This window comes from Planococcus citri, chromosome 1, assembly GCF_950023065.1.
Source record: "Planococcus citri chromosome 1, ihPlaCitr1.1, whole genome shotgun sequence".
NCBI classification, from domain to species: Eukaryota; Metazoa; Arthropoda; class Insecta; order Hemiptera; family Pseudococcidae; genus Planococcus; species Planococcus citri.
The window spans coordinates 40,595,557-40,614,611 of NC_088677.1; the positions used below are offsets into that span (position 1 = coordinate 40,595,557).

The 19,055-nt window shown below is 32.6% G+C and overlaps 1 protein-coding gene across 3 annotated transcripts in view; it reads left to right on the forward strand.

Annotated features, from left to right (window-relative positions):
* Positions 1 to 5,928: 5,928 nt before the first annotated feature.
* Positions 5,929 to 19,055, forward strand: part of LOC135831928 (LIM domain transcription factor LMO4-B-like) — a 105,864-nt gene continuing 92,737 nt past the window's right edge. For all 3 annotated transcript variants that reach the window (XM_065344793.1, XM_065344795.1, XM_065344796.1), the window contains exon 1: positions 5,929 to 6,243. The gene's annotated coding sequence lies outside the window, so the exon portion shown is untranslated. The remainder of the gene's footprint in view (positions 6,244 to 19,055) is intronic.

Below are 19,055 nucleotides of genomic sequence, written 5' to 3' on the forward strand. Positions count from 1 at the left end.
AGGTCACATTTAAAAATAGAAAAAATTTAACGGTCTATACTCATAAGCAATATACCTTTTCTTCTTAGGAGATTAAACTTTTTATTCTCAAGTCTCGAACATTGAAAATTGAAATCGAAAAAATTATTTTTTGTGTAGTGTAGCTTCCTAATTTTTGTGTTTCCTGCTGTCGGTCTCATCTCTGTTGATTTATTCTAAACCACTCGAGTTTTGAATGTTCGTTTCAATTTAATGTGCATATTTCATGATGCATCATAAGTATTCACATGTGCAAGAAATTAAATTTAACTAGTCCCATATGGTTCATGGTTGAATAAGTATCACCAATAATTTCTGTTTCTTCTTCATATGAGGATTAAATTCTACAACAAGTGTGTTTTTTTTGCTTATCAGTTCTTTTGTTTTTGGTAGATACGAAGTGGGTATGTACTTTTCGGTTAAAAAAATTTCTCAAGTTGAGTATCATTGAAAAAATTTTGTTTTCTCATTATGCGATTATTTTACAAAAGGTTTAGATAGGTGGGTATTTTATCGTTTTGTTGATTCTATTTTTACGGCCGGAAGATGACGTAAATAATTCCCAGAAAGTGATGCTGTACTTATTGATAACTAAATTTGTATTTCCGATGATTACCTTATCTCATTATTGCGAGAAAAAGTCATTCAAAAATAGTTTTACGAACTTTTTCCTCTCAATATTTTCTATCTAAGTAGGTACCATATATAATTTTATTCTCTCGAAAGTAATTTTAGGTAGTTTTATTATTTTTTGTGATCATTAGGTAATTTTTTTTTTTAATTTGATGAAGAATACTAGTGTGTAAAATCATAGTTTATCTGTTTACAAAGAGAAGGCGTTCCATAAGTCGCGATTGCGCGTCATCTAATCAGCTGAAGTAAATTTGATTCGATGGAGTTTTATTGGTAGGTTGGACTGCACCGTCTGTTTTCACCTGTATGTATACTTTGTAGGTACACTTTCGCGTACTTTTCGCTCATTTTTCTATAACTTTGAATACATCGGCATGTTATTCTTATCACCTTATTAATTATAATTCGTTTCAAAATACTCATTGTATAACTGATATTTTCGTTTCAGATGAATTTATTAGTCTACCTATGTAGATGTACCTATAGCTTACAAGTATAGGTATATCAACACGTAATGTGTGTTCTAACGGAAGATAGCTTAAGTTTAAAAAAAAACATCATAGGTAGGTACTAGGTATAGTAGGTAGGCACTTTTTCACTTGTCTAATTAAGTACCTATCTTTTTTTTATAATCCTTTGAAAAAGGAACTGAATATTTTGTATCTATTAATTTATCAAAGTCTTGAAAAATATAAGTATAGTTCGTTTCATATACAGATTGTAGGTAATTAATAGAAAAAGTGATTAGACATCTCCTTGAATCAGATGTGGGCTCGAGTATACACTATGTAATATCTCATTTGAACGCACATTATTGATGTATAGCTCACTAGATTACTTTTTAATTGGTTGAATGTTGAACATGGAGAACCATGAGTTGTGAATATAGTGGTTGGACTAAGAACTTGATCTGTTTCGTCATATGAGTCCATTAAAAAATAGGTATATTTGTATTTCTTAGGCATTTCAAGAGGAAGAAAGTTGCATGGTTAAAGTCTATAAACTTACTTATTTCAAAAAATAGGTATCTACCTACGAGTATGTACCCGAACGTAGTTGAGTGATGGATGAGTGAAAAACAAATCTAATGGAAAAAATCTTTCATCCTAAAAAACCAAACAGGAGTATCTACCTTTATCTCGTACTTCGATCCCCAATTACACTTACCTTTGCTATAGGTGCGTGATGCTTGCTGTTACAAAAAAAAAAAAAACATGTAGGTATCCATGTAAAACCGTTGGCAAGATTTTTTTGAATCCTGATTATGAATTTTCATGTGTGGGTTTTTCGATAGGTATTTGGCAGCTATACCGGGATTAGATAAGCACCTATATCTATTCTTTTTCAAATACAGTAGACTTCCGCTTATCCGGACAGCCTTATTATCCGGACGAAAAAAATTCTCCTTATCATCCGGACTTTTCAATTATCCGGACAAAATCCGTACTATCCGGACAAGCATACACGAATAATTACGAGTACATAGTCAAAAAATTTTGTAATCTTTGTTTTTGGTTTGTTTTTCTCTATTTTGTGAAGAAATAAAATTATTATCCTTTGCACTTTTCACTGAAAATTAAAAAACAATCATTTTCTACCAAAAATTCAACCAAAAAAATATTAATCCATATATTATCAGGATTTTTGCTTATCCGGACAACCAAATTCCGCAGTTAGTCCGGATAATCGGAAGTCTAACTACTGTACATATTTGTTGGTGAAATGCTACGAAATACCAAAAAATTACATTAAAATAGGCGTTTAATGGGTTCGTGGAATAAAAAAATACATTCCATTATAATTTTGTAAGCTGGAATTTTGTTTTTTGATTCCCCAAGCAAATTGCAAATATGTACTTTTTTTGCGTTTTAGATCAGAGGGAAAGTTTTACAAATTCTTGGACGAATAGTTGAATAATGGTTTGCGCTTCTGTGCGCTTCATGATTGTTAAAACCAAAAGCGCAAACAATTGAAAAAATACATCTTTTGCGCTTTTTTGTAAAATTTCATCAGTATAGCAGGGGTTCCCAAAATAGCAAAACGTCAAACACCAAATTATTTTATTCATTATAAGTAAGTTCACTTCGACAGTGTATTACTTATTCAAAAAGTAACCACAACCAACCAATCTGTATGTAATTTTCAGGGTACATGTATTGTACATACTTATTTTTAAGTGTTTAATACCTACTTATCAAAAGGAGACTCTACAATTTTTCAAATTTGGAATATACGATTCGACTCAACTTTTTAAATTTTTAATTTAATACTACTGCCTGGGGTGATTGCAAAGTTTCAGGTCATTTTTTTGGAAAATTGTCTTTTGCATTTTTTGCACAAGATCTGTATTTCTTCCTAGTTTTACGTCTCTTTTTTAAACACTTTTTAGATTCCAACCAGCAACTTTCAAAACCCTAGAAATCTGCTCTCTTTAAGGGCCGATTCCGCATACAAGATTGCATACCCGGTCCGCCTGATTTTCGAAAGTTGAGATCTCGAGATCTATCCGACGAAAATCGATGAAATTTGAAAAATATAGATACTATGAAGCAATTAGAAAAAAATGTCGGATTAGATTTTTAATTACTTGAATAGTTTTGGAATGATCAATGATCGAAAAGTGTTCAAATTTCGTTTATTTTCAATTTCAAATTCTGCGAAAAATACTCAATCAAATGAAAATTGAATCCGACATTTTCTTTTAATTGTTTCAAAGTATATATATTTCAAATTTCATCTAATTCTGTTCAGTAGATCTCCAGATCTGAAGATGCAAGTTGATAAGCAAGGTTTACACGCTGCTAGTTTATTCAATTCAAGCAACCGCAACTAACTTGATTTTTTAATTAATTGACGGATTATCCATTCCATTCACGATTAAAAATGATAAATATGTACCTACAAGTAAATTTATTTGATCAGAGATGATCAAGTACTTAAAAGTAAATGTACTTGAATTAAGTAAACTTGCAACGTGTGAATCTTTGCCAGGGATTCTGCCTGCTGCTTATGCAATAAAGTATTCGGAATCGGCCCTTGAGTAAACACAGTAAAACCCAAAATCCATTTTTAAAAGTTACTACCCTGGCACCTTCTAGTGGATTTTAAATCTGTCAAAATTTGTGTAAAAAAGCGGACATCAACTTTTTGCGCTTTTCGTCGGGTGACCAAGAATAAGGGATTTCGATGTTATCAAAAAAGAGAGAAAATTCCCATTATGAAAATTGGATAATTTAAATAATCATGTTAAAAATGGGCGTTTGAGTGATTGTTTCAATGAAATACGAAATAATCTTTCATTTTGCATCGAAACAATAACTCGAAAGCATTTTTTCTCGATTGTTATTCCATTTTCGAATTTTTACTTAGGGAAATTTTTTTCCCTTTTCGGCTTAATAGAACATATCAAAACCCATTATTCTTGGTCACCCGGTACTGGAAGATAAGATATACCTACTCGTACTTACCTACTTGTAATTCATGTGGAGGCATTTCTTTACCTAATAACTTCAACAGCATCTCGTAAAGTCAGGCATTAGAATGGATCGCCCGAAAAAAAAATCAGCAAATTTTGACCAAATTCAGCAGCAACCTCCATTTCGAGTTGAAGATTACTCAGAAAACATTTTAGCTCCGGGGGTATACCTGGAAGCGAAAAAATGGGTCTTCAAAGAGGCAGTATTTTTGAAAAAATCGTGGTTTTTCCTGTCGCTACCTAACCTTGAGACTTTTAGGGTTCTACTGATCATTTGAAAATCTGCAAATCACTTATTTTTGGATAAATTCAAGTTTTGAAAATTTTGCTACTCTCTAATATTTTGCAAAGATCAAGCCAAAACATCGAAATATACGATTCCTGAAACTGGGGAAACATTTTGGAACGCAAAGGCCAATTTTTTAGTCATTATTAAAAATTTCAAAAAGTCGAAAAAATCAAAAATGTCACTAGGTATTTTTCTTGAATTTTTCTTGAATTTTTTAAATTGGCAATAATAATTCAAAAATTGGCACCACTCCGTTCCAAAATATTTCCCCAGTTTCAGAAGTTTTTTTTTCGATGTTACGTAATGGCGTTGATTATTGCGAAATATTCTAGAAGAAAAATTTTCAAAACAGGAATGAAACAAGTTGAGTGGCGACAGGAATGAAAAACACGATTTTTTCGAAAATACTCTCTTTTTGAGAGCCATCTCCCCCTCAGTGAAGGTTTTTGCTGAATTTGGTCATAATTTACTGACTTTTTTTTCGAAGCAATCCACCATAACCTACATTGTTTTTTCCTTTGAGACTGAAATTAAATTACGAGATAGGTACTTTTAATAGAAGAATTAAAGAAATGACACCAAAAGATAGGAAAAGAATTGAAAACATTTCGAATACCTAAAGGTACATTCTTAGTGCATTCTCAATAGATTATAAAGAAAACTAATTTCTCGTCTCGTGTCAAATTCTTTAAATGGTTTGGTTATCTCAACAGGACTTTTATATGTAATTATCAATTAAATTTTGTTGTCCATTCGTGTTTCTAATCGGATTTTGATTCTTGTTTTTTTAAATTTTTTCATGTTGTAAGAGCGTTGAGAAATACGAATATTGTGCAAAAAATACCTACAAAAAGGCAATTTTCCAAAAAAAGTGACCTTAAATTTTGCAATTACCTCAGGTTAGGGTAAATGTAAAATAAAAAATTGAAAAAATTGAGTCGAATTGTGTAAATATTACCAAATTATAGTAAGTATTTTCATTTACCCATGTACTACGTATACGTGCTACGTACGAGTACATACAGGGTGCCCAAAAATATTGAGTACCCCTAAAAAAGTTTTCTACTAAAATACTTTGGTTGGTCACAGTGAATGATAATAATGATCGCACATGATTGGTTGTTGGACTGGAGAGATAACATTCCACCAATCATATGCATCTATTTCACGTTGCCAACCTATATTTTTAATGAAAAATTTTCTTTGGGGTACTCGATATTTCTGGGCACCCTGTATTATAATCACAAGAATTTTTACTATAACTCCAAAACGGGAGCAAGTTTACTATAAAACTTTTCTCAGTGCTAGGAATATTATTCTGTTTTTTTTTTTGCATTCCTCATTCATTTATTCGCGGCTAACAAAATTCAAATCCGTCCAGTTCCCTCGCAAAAAAGTATTTCAGAAAGAAATTTTAATCGCGCTAAACAGCAACACTGGTTTCTTTGTATCGCTGTCAGTGTGCGTGTGTGTCTGTGTACGCAGCATCGTCAAAATATGCCGTTGAAGTCTCTCCATCCGCGTTTTCGTTAGTCAGTTTTGGTTAGTACACGTTCGTCTGTCGTTGTTCGTGCGTCAAGTTTTGTGTCTTAAAAGCCGGTTATTGTTGGATTTTAATTCGATAAAATTGTATTGTAATTGTTCTCGTTTGTTTAATATTAAAACATTAATTAGTTTATGTTAAATAAACTTTAGAAATATTTTTTGCGCGGCATTATTGCAGTTATTTCCCGTTTTGTGTGGATGCATCGACGAAGAGATTCCAAATAACGTCAACAAGTGATAAATTTCAATAGATCATTGGCTGTATCGATTTCGTTTAATTTTGGTGAGTAATCCGTCATCTCATGTTCTCTACATTAGTATTCGTGTAGTGTACCTATATTTCTCAATCTCGAATACTATTTCATCTAAATCATGCATACTTGGTCTAGTTCTTGTTACCGAATGATTATAAAAATACGTAGGTTCGTGACAAAGGAATATTTTTGTATTTCAGCCGTGCGATGTGCATCTCGTTTTTTCCTCAGATGTACCACCGAGTTATCCCAATAGTTGTACATATTTCAGACTATAAATACGCGCTGTATTGATACATATTCGTTGATGTGTTTGCTGGGTTTACCTACTGCTAATAATAATGTATTTTAGCTCAAGTGGTCGGTCTATTTCGTTTACGAAAAGCCATTACTCGTTCTGTATTTGAATTAATTCAGGTGTATCTTGTTCCCGCAAAAACCTCAGATAAGATAACGAGTTATGTCTACTTTGTAAATGTAAGCTATTTTGATCTATTCAATGTAATAGTTATCAAATTTTGAGATTTATCAATGTAGTAGCTATCGTAGTCCTCTTGCAGCAATAGTAACCTTTCATATTTTTTCACACTCTTCCAGTTGATCGTGCAATTTTCATTCGTCGATAATTTGATTTACCTATGTAATAAAATATTGAGTTGAAATATTCGTAAATTCCCTTTCATTTTACTTGAAACATACAAGTTTTTTAACAGATTTTTTTTCAATCATTAGAAACGATGGTTTTAGAGCATTGTTCGTATCAAAGATTTACAAAAAAGCTCATCTTGAAAGATGTAAATTTATGCTTGTGTGTAGATGTATTGTGCATCAAGGTGTAGGTAGATATTTTGGGTCGAGAAGGGTTTCTTTGTGCTATCGAATTTTAAAATTTGTACTCAATTTATCCTACAGGTCTATGTACGACGTGCTTGAAACACGTGGTCGTGGGCGAGCATGTAATAATGTCGTCAAATACCAACTTAATTTTTCTGTTGTGCTTTTTTCACTTCATTCGTCAACGTTAATGGGAATTTCCAGCTAAAGTGAGATATTTTCGTGCATGAACGAAAATGATTATGGCAGCAAAAACTGAACATTTTCAACAAAAAAAATTGAATAATATAAGCTATAGGTGTAAAATTTCTTATATGATTTTTTTATAAAAATTTTGTTCCGACTTCCAAGCAATGATTTTTTGCTCAGAAGTGTTTTTCTGGTGCATTTTATGCCGGAGTTCAATTCAGCCATGTCTTCTTTTCTGAGAATATTTGTATATGTCATTCCCAAAGCATGATGGTTACATCTAATCTTGAATCACCTTCTTTGCTTATCGTTGAATCATAACCCAAGATTACCTACCTGCTGTATGTGAGATGTAGCCCTTTAAATCACTCACTTTATCTTGAACGTTGAAAATTGTTATACATATGATTGAAAAATGTGTACTCCTCTTGATTTTGTTCAAAAAAGTTCACTCGTATAACAAATTAATTACATACTCGTACTTCATATTTGGTTGCAGAAATTTAGAGCACTGATTTTATTACGTAAGTGTATCTTACAAATAGATTTCACGTGGGATGAATCGTATACTAAACCAAACGATTCTTCTGCCATTTATGCTGGAAGCAGAAAGACATTTGCGAAGTCGAAGTATTCAAACAATTACCTAAACAGAAAAACAAATCAGCTTTCAAAAAATGTGTACAGATTTTTCAATACGAGTAGATTACTTTTCTGTGTGAGTGTAAATGGATATTCAGTGCTGTAATTGCAAAATATTTTGTTCTCTGCGAATGATTGATCGTTTAATTTTTATTACTAGATCTTGTGATGAACGTAATTAGAAAATTTTGACGGTAAATTGAGCAGTCGAGTACATAAGTTGTTTTTATTAACCTTGTTGTCATTGGGCTTTGCGTCCGCATCGCGACTCGCGAGTATTTACGATTACAGTAATCTAGAATTAGGTGCATTTCAGTTGTTGGTAAAGATAAATGTAATTATCAATGGCGAATTTATGAAAATGAGCGAAAACGTAATTTTCTGCATTCGCATCTCGACTTGAGCATGGCAAGTTATTACGTCGAGCTGGTAGATATTTATGTACGTCTACGTGTCTACGTATTACGTTATTTCACACTTGTATACGTACTTTTACGTTTCATCTTGGTTAAAGTTCGATTCGTTCAATGAACGACGATTTTTCGAATGAGTACATTTTGGCGAATAAAGAAAGGGAATTGTATAATTCAAAGTGCGTGTAAAATTTAGATGGAATTTGTTGATCAGTGTCGTGTTTGGTTGAGGGAATGGAAACTAGTGCTGGTGATATCGTCAAAGGGAAAAAATACTAACGAGAGAAAATTCTTTTGAGGCCGTTTTCCGTAAAAATAATTAAAGAAGTACGTTCTATACACGCACGTTTGACTGTGTAGTGTATTATACATATTTGTACTACACATACTCGTATATAAAATGTACGTCAAAGGAACGTTAACACCTGTTATACATTGAAATGCGTTTAGTTTAGTCCTAAAAACCATACACAATCTTTGAAATGAGAATCCATTATGAGGCTGAATGAAAAAGCCACTTCCTTGTCATTATCAAGACTCATAGTGTTCTTTTAACAATAAAGGTCTTTATTAACGAAAATGCCAGAGAAAGAGAAGCAGAAGAAGAATGAGCTGCAGTCGTAAACCTGGAGATGTTTTTAAATTGACATTTTTGTGTAGACATTTTTTGTGCGAGGTCGCGTCTCGCAGGGAAGGCTGTCCATTATTGAGCGAGTACCGGCGCGCACGTTTACCAACATACACAAATCTCTCACTACTTCAAGGGTGGGTATGTAAAATGATAAGTTTTCGCGTATTTGTATTTTACGATAGTTCGGGGTGCCGTGTGCGGTGTGCAGCGCGACTAAAAAAGAAGGTTAGAAAATTTAACCGGAGACTATTCATAAAAGGTGGTAAAAGAAGAAAAGATTACCAAACGACGACGAATAAAGGTATTCCGAGTGCGACGAAGATGGAAAATCGTGGTTAATACGCGGGAGATGAAGAACGCATAAAAACCGGGAGAGGTTCTAGTTCGCCTTGGGATATAATATGGTGGTGATTAGGCGAAGAGGCGAAGGGAGAAAATGCAGCTGACCGCGGAAGAACGCTCGCTAAACCTTCGGGTCGCGGTGCGGTGGACAAGCCAGGTTGATTTCACCGACTGTGTACTCCTACCCGGTCATAGATGTAAGATATAGCGTTGTTGGATGGCTTAAAGGAACAGATAGAGCCAGATAGATGCATACACCAACGACGAAAGAGAAGGAAAAAGCGAATGTGGAGGTTGAGTCAATGAGGGGTAAGGTGTATATGTATATACGTGTTTGATAAAGAGGAGTAACAAAGATGAAGAATTGTTTACGTTGGAGTCTTCCAACGCAAATAATGGTCAAGATTATCTTTCGGATGCAGTTTCGATACAGCACCAGCTCGCTTCTACAATATTAGCAAAAGTAAAAATATACCCTATCTTACTCATCTGCATAGCTAGCTGAAACTCATTAGCGAAATGATTCTTTGGTTTATATTTTCACGACCAGATTTCCTAATCATTGAATAAATTCAGCTTAATTGTAGTACATGTACATAGCTGTTGTGCTGGGCAACCTTCTGTTCTAGATGTCAAAATAAGTGACCCCGTATGATTTGGGAAATTTTTGCCAAAATACGTCAATGAATACGAGTAAATTTGATCCAAAGTGTCGGACGCCATATCCCTCCGAGGGAAGTTTTCTTAGAAGCGGATCGGTGTCGGAGCCAACGTGAAAAATTTGAAGCCGAAGCCGAAAGTACTTGATCCGCTCCCTCCGGATCACAGCGCAAAATCTTTTGTTTCGTGAAATGTGATCTTCCCAAAAATGCACCAAAATCCACAAATTCACATTATCTGCCATAACTTCTATTTTTCCATCGTATTTTTTGCTATCGACAGTTTTTTTTTTGAAAAGGTTGACTCTTAAAAAAAATCAGCGTCCATCCCTGGTTAGATAATTTCAAGCCAGACAAATTAACGATGAATTTATTAATTAATGTTGTGAAAATTCAGTAAATCTAGATAGATATGCGACTGAGTCGATGAAGATACGCGTGCTGTAAGTAATACAACAGAATTTTACCTGATTGATCCTTATTCATATAAGGAATGAGTGAATTCGCTTAATGCAATGCACGAAGACAGTTTATGAATTTGGATGCCTATGTAATGTATAGGGGGAAAGTGGGACAAACAAATTAACACCGGATCCACGTTTTCCAGAGACCGCGCTTTTTTAAAAAAGTTTGTGAATTTCGTTTTTAGGAGAGAAATGCAATCGTAATTTTGTTTGAATAGAAAAGGAAAACATTACTTAGTTTTTGGAGAGAGAATGCCAGCTTTAAGTATTTTCGGAGGGAAAACAAAAACTTCATTTTGAACAGAAAATTCACACAATCTTAATTTTTGAAAAAAAAACTTCTCTGCCAGAGAAAAAACCTTCACCAACAGTTATTTGTCGCGAAACATAACTTGTTCTTGACTTCAAATTTCAAAAATGAAAACAAAATTACGAGTATTAATTTTATTTGAGGGGAGGGAGGAAATTTCTGGATTGGGGAAACTCGTGGAAAAATTCTGTTTGGTAAACAAATCATTTTCAACTTTAAGTTTTGAAAAAAAATACACATGCTTTAAAAGAGGGAAGGGGTGTGAAACATTTTCAGGACACCCTCATTTTTACCTAGGCCCCTCATTGGCTTTCGGCGGCACTGCATGAAGTGTAAAGTTTCAGAGCTCTCAAAATTGACAAATGTTATCATATTAGTTCTAATTTTGCATTTTGATTGACACATTCTACATTAGTTAGAAGAGGGAAGTAAAAGGTGCTGATTGAATCACTTTCAAGTATCGGCATTCGAGCAATTGGGCATACCAAAGGTGCTCTAACTCTTCATCATAGCGATAAGCTTTGAGAAAGAAAAACAGAACAGTTCCATGAAACTGGTATAGGTATGGAGGTATTTAATATTTGTGAAGCTGAATAAAAAGTTTGTGTATTTTTTTGAAATTCTGATTTGAAGTTGAAGAATCATCGACATTTTCGAGTATCTTTTTAAAAAGTTGAGCGACATGATATCTCAAATTCGACTACTTTTTTTTGAAAAAAAAAAATTCTACGTGTATTTTAAAATGTGCTGCAAGCATGGGGATTTTTTCTCAACCAATTTTATGTTATTGTTGCAATGAAAGAAATTGCGACATATAAAGTAAAATCTATAAACACGTGTAATACTTAGTTTAAAAGAAAAAAAACAAATTGTGGCAGCGTATATTATTAATGTTTATTTGCAGACGTGTAATTATGATAAAAGTATTCGACAGTAGTTCGTCTTTATACTTAGGGGTTTTTACGTGTAAGGGAACCGAGTGGTAGGTGGTTGTAAAACGAGGTATGTACTTGAGAAGGGGTGCTACGTAGTTCCCCATTTGCAATCGATCTTACGCAGCGTCTCGACGTCTCCATGTGCGACGTCGTTGTATTCCTTGTTTTATTTTTTCTTCTTCTGAATTCTCTTTACGACTCGCATTACATATCATCTTTCGCTGTAGCGATAATTACTATGATAAAAAAAAAATGAGGTTTCTTCCAACTTAATAGCGAATTAATTTTTTTACGCTGAGTTGGACAAGTTATTTTCAAAATTTTTAATCTTGTAAAACAAAATTCTTCCACTTTTAGTTTAGGTTACGTAATTTTTATTTTGTTAATTTGTTTTGTTTCATTTATTATGTAAATTTGTTGTTGCACACTTTATCGCTCTATGTATACTGAGCAGTGATGAGCAGTTCCGCGATGTATGAAAATTACACCCTTCCATTTCGCAAATTAGCTTGATAGAGCTTTATTACCCAGTAGCATTGTTTATTATTCGCCATAATTTGTCATTTTGACGAAAAAAACATTTCTCATTTATGAAAATATTAGGTAATTTTCAAAAATTCAAACAAATAGAAATATGGATTTCAAAAAAGAGTATTTTGAAATTGGATGTATATCGGGATAAGGATCAAAAACAAGAATCTCACGATTTCCTAATACGAGTATTTTTGGTTTAAAAAATTACAGTTTAATATAGGTGAGTTAGTTGAAATTGCATATAGTATTGGTAACTTTTTCCGTTTTTCCATTAAACAAAAGTATGCAATTTGAAATGAAATATTTTTAATAATTATAATGGCCTATTTCTTGTAATGACAAAATTTGATTTGTGCTTTTTATTTCGTACACATTATCGAAATTTTTTTCAAAATTTAAGAAAATATTCCAATTTCTACCCCTGTGCATAGCGGAAATTTGCTGCGCTTAGATCGTAAGGATGAGGATTCATAAAATTGTCCTAAAAATTTCTGTAGAAGCAATTTTTCGACATTTGAATGCTTTAATTTGAGTTATTAAAAAAAAATTGTTTCATATTATTTCGTATACTATGTTACTATTATGCGTGGTTGTTCAGCATGAATATTTCTGTTTCGCTCATTTTTTTCTTGCTAATTTATGTCGAGTTATATTTTTGCTTCTTTATGGCGCGTTGTCTTTTCGCATAAATTCTATCTCGTTGGAAAAGAAGAAAGATAGGGTAAAAATAAAAAACTATTACAGTATAACTGTTCGAGCCAAGTTGTGTTCTTTTTGCTTTTTGTATGTATTAAAAACTGATTTTCTCTGTGGTTTGTTTGTATACCGCGTTACAGTTTTAAATAGCGAATAAACTCGTGAAAATATAAGTAAGTATTTAAGCTGATTGGGTTGATATAATTTTTGTATCAGGGTGTATTTTGAATACTTTGTTTTAGACCAATATGCCTACAGCGCTTCTAAACTGTCAAAAAATGTTTGTGCTTTTGAAACGCAAATGTATATTACGTGAAGCAATAAGGATGGAGTTATGCCATTTTTTCAATTCTGTGTGAATTCTGTTGATTGGATTGTGAGCAAATATAAAATGTTTGAAATGCGTATAAAATTAATAGCAATTTTTTAAAGAATATAAATTTGATTTTTTGTTCCAGAAAGTTTTAAAAATTTGTTTAAAAACGTTTCCAAACGACATAAAAAAATTTCAGGAGTGCTATTCCCGAAATTTCGTTACTCACTTTACGATATTTACACGCGTTACATAACGCACATAACTTTAGGTAGTCGCGTTATTTACCCCTTATAACGTTACTTTACCCACTTTATGCCACTTACAAATGCCACAACAAATTTTCGGGAGGATGGTTATGTACGTTTCTTATCAATTGATTAGTGAATTTTCATTGATTTTAGCCAATTATATTACGATTTCGCTGATAAAAATAACGAATGCGCGGTAATATGCGGCTATTAAATGCAGTCTACTGTAATTTTTGGAAATCCATAACTTAACATTTTCAACGGTATGTTCTTTAAATACCGCACCTACCTAAAGTTCTGTGCGTTATGTAACGCGCATAAATATCGTAAAGTGGATAACGAAATTTCGGGAATAGCGCTCCTGGTGTTGAAAAAAATTTGTTCAAATTTCAACTCTTGTAAATAGGTACATGTAAAGAAAGAGAAAGAGCTAAACTGCAAAAAACATATCAAAATCGTATCATTTATTGTTGAAAAGAATGATATTTTTTGCAATTTGTCAAGCACCTTAGTTTTCAGGTTAATATACCCTTAATTTGTGTTTGACGTTTTCGAAAGAAAACATGTACATATGTAGGTAAGGAAATATGTTTATACATGTACTTGTATGAGTCCTTAATTGAAAAACCGACGAGTTATGGTACGTTTTGTTGGGAGATGTGAGCATGTAATATATATATAAGAGTGGAAAAAAGTGAGGTGACAGAACTTTTTTAATAACATCATGAAGGGTATGGAAGAATCTCAAAAAAAAAGGGGAGAACCGGTCATTTTGCGGACGTTTCAGTTACGTAACATAAGGTGAAATAAATTTAATAGTTTTTTTTTTTAAAAACATGTTTCTCAATTTTGTTTTTAGATGATAACTCGTAGCAAAGGTATGATATTAAAAACATTATTCACATTTGCTATTTTATGGAAATTACGATTACCACTACGCAAAAATGATTTTCAATTCGAGTACCTACAGTTTTTAAAAATGTATTTTATTCGACATCCATACAGAAGGGCCATACTTATATTTGATTCCTGTATCGTTGATAAAGACATGAATTTCGCAAACGTATATTTTTTTTCGCGTCTTCGTTGACTCGAAAATTATAAATTGTGCGTGCCTATTTGTTGAGTTATTTTTTTTTCTTCTAAATTCGAGTATTCTAGATTACCTCAACACTGTAGTTTAGTCATGATATATGACTGTGTAACATGCAAAAAATGCCGGATGACAGGTCGATCACTAGCTGCTAACTATGTACTCGTAGAACTAATTAATTCCTTGAATTTATAATGTTGCTCATGGTACGCGTTGATTGTAAATTTTTAAACCTGAATTAGTTATTTGATGGATTAGAGGTTATTTTTATTTTTTTTTTACATGAACATTAAAAGTAGGTAGTCGTTAGAGGTGTAAGATTTTCAGCATCAATTAGAATACTTACTTTGAATAGATACTAAATGATATTTATTGTTGAATTATTGGATTTAATTTTATAACGTTATTATTTTTCGAGAACTACAGGTAGGTATAGATATAAGCAATATCTTTTGAAGACCAATTTCATCTTTTTTCAAGCAAATTACTGCGAAAAATCGCAAAATTGCTTTTTTCTCAAGCGGTAGAAAAAATTGACAGAAAATGGATGAACACAAAAATTTCATGTTAAAATGTCTGGTACTGTTTTTTTAATGGTTTTCCAAAAAGTCACATTTTAAATTGACATGTTTTGAACATGCTGAAAATCTGGAAAATCATCTGAAATTCATGATATCAACTCATAACGGACTTCCGAAAATCAAATTTTTAGGGGGAGAAGAATCAATGGCGTAAATACGGGAGGGGTTTTGGAAACAACACCCCCCCCCCCGACTCCCTGAAAAAATTAAATTTTTCGCTCGTAAAAATGCACTTTTTTGTATGGTATCTTGTATCTTGATTTCAAACCCCCTCTCTCCTCCCTCCCCGAGAAGGCGTGTCAAGTTACGCTACTGAAAAGTAATTCAATTATATTTTTTCAATTAGAGGTTACATTTACAATTTAAACATTTCCCCGGCCCATGCACAATATTGCGCGAGCGGCACAGGGACTGTTAATGTTAATAGACTGGTATGTAGTTCGTATTTGTCAATTTCATGTGCGATTATGAATAATTACGATGAAAAATCGAGCATCTCGAGTGTTGATAATGTTGATATAATATACTGATGGTGTCAAATCTTTAGAATAAATTTTCACAATTAAACTATAACGCACTGTAGTATAAACGGATTCCTTTTTCACGTATCATCGGTTTCGTTTCATCTTAGTATTTTCAAAGTAGCGTGATTGTGTCTGGATGTTGTCTATTTATATTAATACGCCGACACGATGACGTAATGCTTGTATTATTTTGTCCTTCTATTCTTTTGTTGTAGTTGTAGTACGCGTTAATACCTAAAAAAATCGTATTTTTCTTCTTTTTTTACTGCTTTTTTTTTCAAGAATGTATGTGCGCGCTTAAGAAGCTGTGAGCGCGGTCAACACTTTAGGACGTTTCCCAATATTACTAAAAAGATGATTAGCCTATTGGTTATGCTATATATACGTCCATATTTCGATCATTGAATCTTCTGCGTATCTACAGCATAATAATACGTATACTTATACCTTACCTACGTCTTTTCATCGTTTATATTTTTTGTCGTCATTTTATACCTTTATTTTTATTTTCTTTACGTTCAATCGAATACCGCGCGAATTACATGGATCGCGTATTCGCGCGCGGTTAATGACATTTATGCCGATTAGCGAACGAAAAAAAGTTCTTATACTTAGGTTTTTATTGTAGTTACTGCCGAGTTGATTTTATGTATGTACAGAGAGATTTTTTAAAAGAAGTTTTCTGCCGAAAAAGTTCTCGAAACGACATTAAATGCGACAAAAAATCGATGCTAACAATTACATCACATTTTGAGAAAAGGCCTAATTTAGACGCGGAAAAGGCGTTTTGTGTTTTATATTCTTGACAAAATTTAATTTAAATTTTATTTGAAATTTCATTCACCTCCTTTGCAATGTCTGCGAGAGCCGGTAATGTATTAAAGGCGTACGGTCGGTCGGCGTTAATGTCATTTTTTTCTTCGCTCTTTGTATGAAATTGCGTGACAGGCAGTTAAAAGCGGTCATAGGGGTTTCCCTTGAAAAAAGTAAAGGCTCGCGGGTATGCCTTATCACGAAGTTTTTCATTCACAAAGGATAAAAATTGTAATTTCACACTCAAAGGTTGATGTGTCTGAAAATGAGTTCGCCCTTCTACAGCGGATGGTTTAATAAACAAGTTAACGCCCGAGAAAAAGGGTGTAGGAAAAGGTGCTCTATCGATTTGTACGATAAAAAAGTTTTTCAGATTTTTGTTTTCTGGTCACGGAAATTAGAATTAAACTTGGTGTACTGGAACGTGTAAAATGAACATGTTGAAGCGTTGTATATTTAAAAATTATTTTTCAATTGACGAGTAGGTCTAGGTACATTCCTCAAACGAAAACTTGTCGAATCGAAAAAACAATCATCTTGCTTTTCGTAAAATTACCTTTTGAAATTGAACACAAGTCATTTTTCATCCTTTGAGTACCCCTACATGGGCCATTTCATTCATAAATTGAGAATATACCTACAAGCCAACTTTCAAATATTTACCTTAATGTTTTTTTTTTCTGCAAAATTTTCATTTGGATGTACAAATTTTGTTTGTTTACTTTTTTTGCTATGCGAATATTGAGGCTTAAAGCTCTGTTGAGAAAGCATGGTTTGCATTCTTCCAATTCCAAATTGTTATTTAACAGGCTGTAGTTGAAGTTTTGCTTGGTATTTTGTAAAAGTAAAACTTAAAAAAAGAATCGTTTTGTTTTATTCTCCAGTAAAATTTTAAATCAAAACAGATGACAAATTCTTTAAATTTTAGTATCTTATAAAAAATGTATCAAAGGTAAAGTCGAGTTTGCAGATAAAGTCTCTTCAATTTTAAAGATTGGCTATTTGGTCGTCGAGATTTTTTGATTCGTTTTTAAAGATACGTAACATCAGAATCCGTATTCACAATTTTCATTGTTGAACATTTTTTAAATCATTGTCTTTTTCCAATCCTGTTGCGAGCATACTTCCAATAATTTAAAAAAAATCGTATCAATATTTCCTTCAAAAAAAAAAACTTACAAAAGAAACGTTGAACATGATCTGTCAATAGCCGAATTTTTTGTCGAAAAAGATCAGCTTAAAATTAAATATGATCATTATCAAAATAAATTAAAACCCATCTTTTTTCCAAGGTATAAATTTTATTTTATTGTAAACGTTTGATACGTAGTATTCAAAAAAAAACTGTAAAGTTGTTTTATTTATTTTATAATTAAAACATTATAAGATCTTCGCCTTTTGCTTCTCTTCGTATCTTGTATTTTTTTTTTCACCGTCTTTATTTAGCAAATGAAAAAGCTTTTTAAAGCTCGATCTCGCTTCCCGCGCGCTATTTTTGGGCTTTAATGCTTACTTATCCTTATGCCCAGCCACCCTGCATTATCCCGCGTTACAAACCCGCATCTTATAAGCTACGCTTGTCAAAGGGACTCGTCTTACCAGATGACACAATTTACCCTTATAATTAAAGAACAATCCTATTAATTTATCCCTTTCTCCTAAAACTTCCTCTCTCGTCTCCTGCCCACGCGTTATCATCACTCTTTTCCCAAAAATTTTCTTGTTCTAGTATTACTTCTTCTGCCTGTTCTTCTTGTTACACCCTTTATATAACTCAATCTTTAATTACAATTTCAAATTAAAATTCCTCCACGCTCGTTCTCATCTATCGGATCGCTTTAATAACTGCAATAATTACGGCTTTTACTAAAGAGTGTATCTCATTACAAAGGAAAACCATCAAATTTGAAAACTGTTGACGTTCCAGAAAATTCTAACGAACGGTTTACGAAAAGAAGGATCTTTTTACTGTTCAGATTTATTTTACGAAATTTTAATTGCGATTCGCGGATCGCTGAACTTTTCAGTTTATTCATCGTATAATTCATTTTTCACTAGTTTTTCGGATTTTCGTTTTGTTATGTATTTTTTTTTCATCACTCTTCCTTTTCCAATTCACGCGATTAATCTAATTGATGTCGAGCGAGGTTTTTTTTTTACTATCCTGCCTCTAATTGGATTTTTATTTTTTAGGGTACAATGAAGAGTTTTTAATTAATTTAGATTTGAAATGAATTCGAAATTAAAGTAAAGGTAATGTGTCTGATTTTATGAAATTCGCGATTGAAGTAGTATATGTTATTTATGTATTTTGATGAATATTTCGAAATTCGATTACGTAAATACATATTATGGAGTACATCGGTCAGGCATGCACTTGATAGCTTCAATATTTTTATCCAGTTTTTTTTTTCGATCATACGAGGCCAATTTTAAATTTCTCTATATGTAGTTGTTTCAAAATATTTTCATTAAGACATTTAGAAATTTTTAGCATCGAAAGAAGATTATTTCAAAATTCATGGAATAGGTGTGAAAAATAAAAAATCTTAGCTCACTTTAGTAAAATAATATTCGCGTAAGCATTGTGATTTGAGTTACGAGCGAGTTGAGCTAC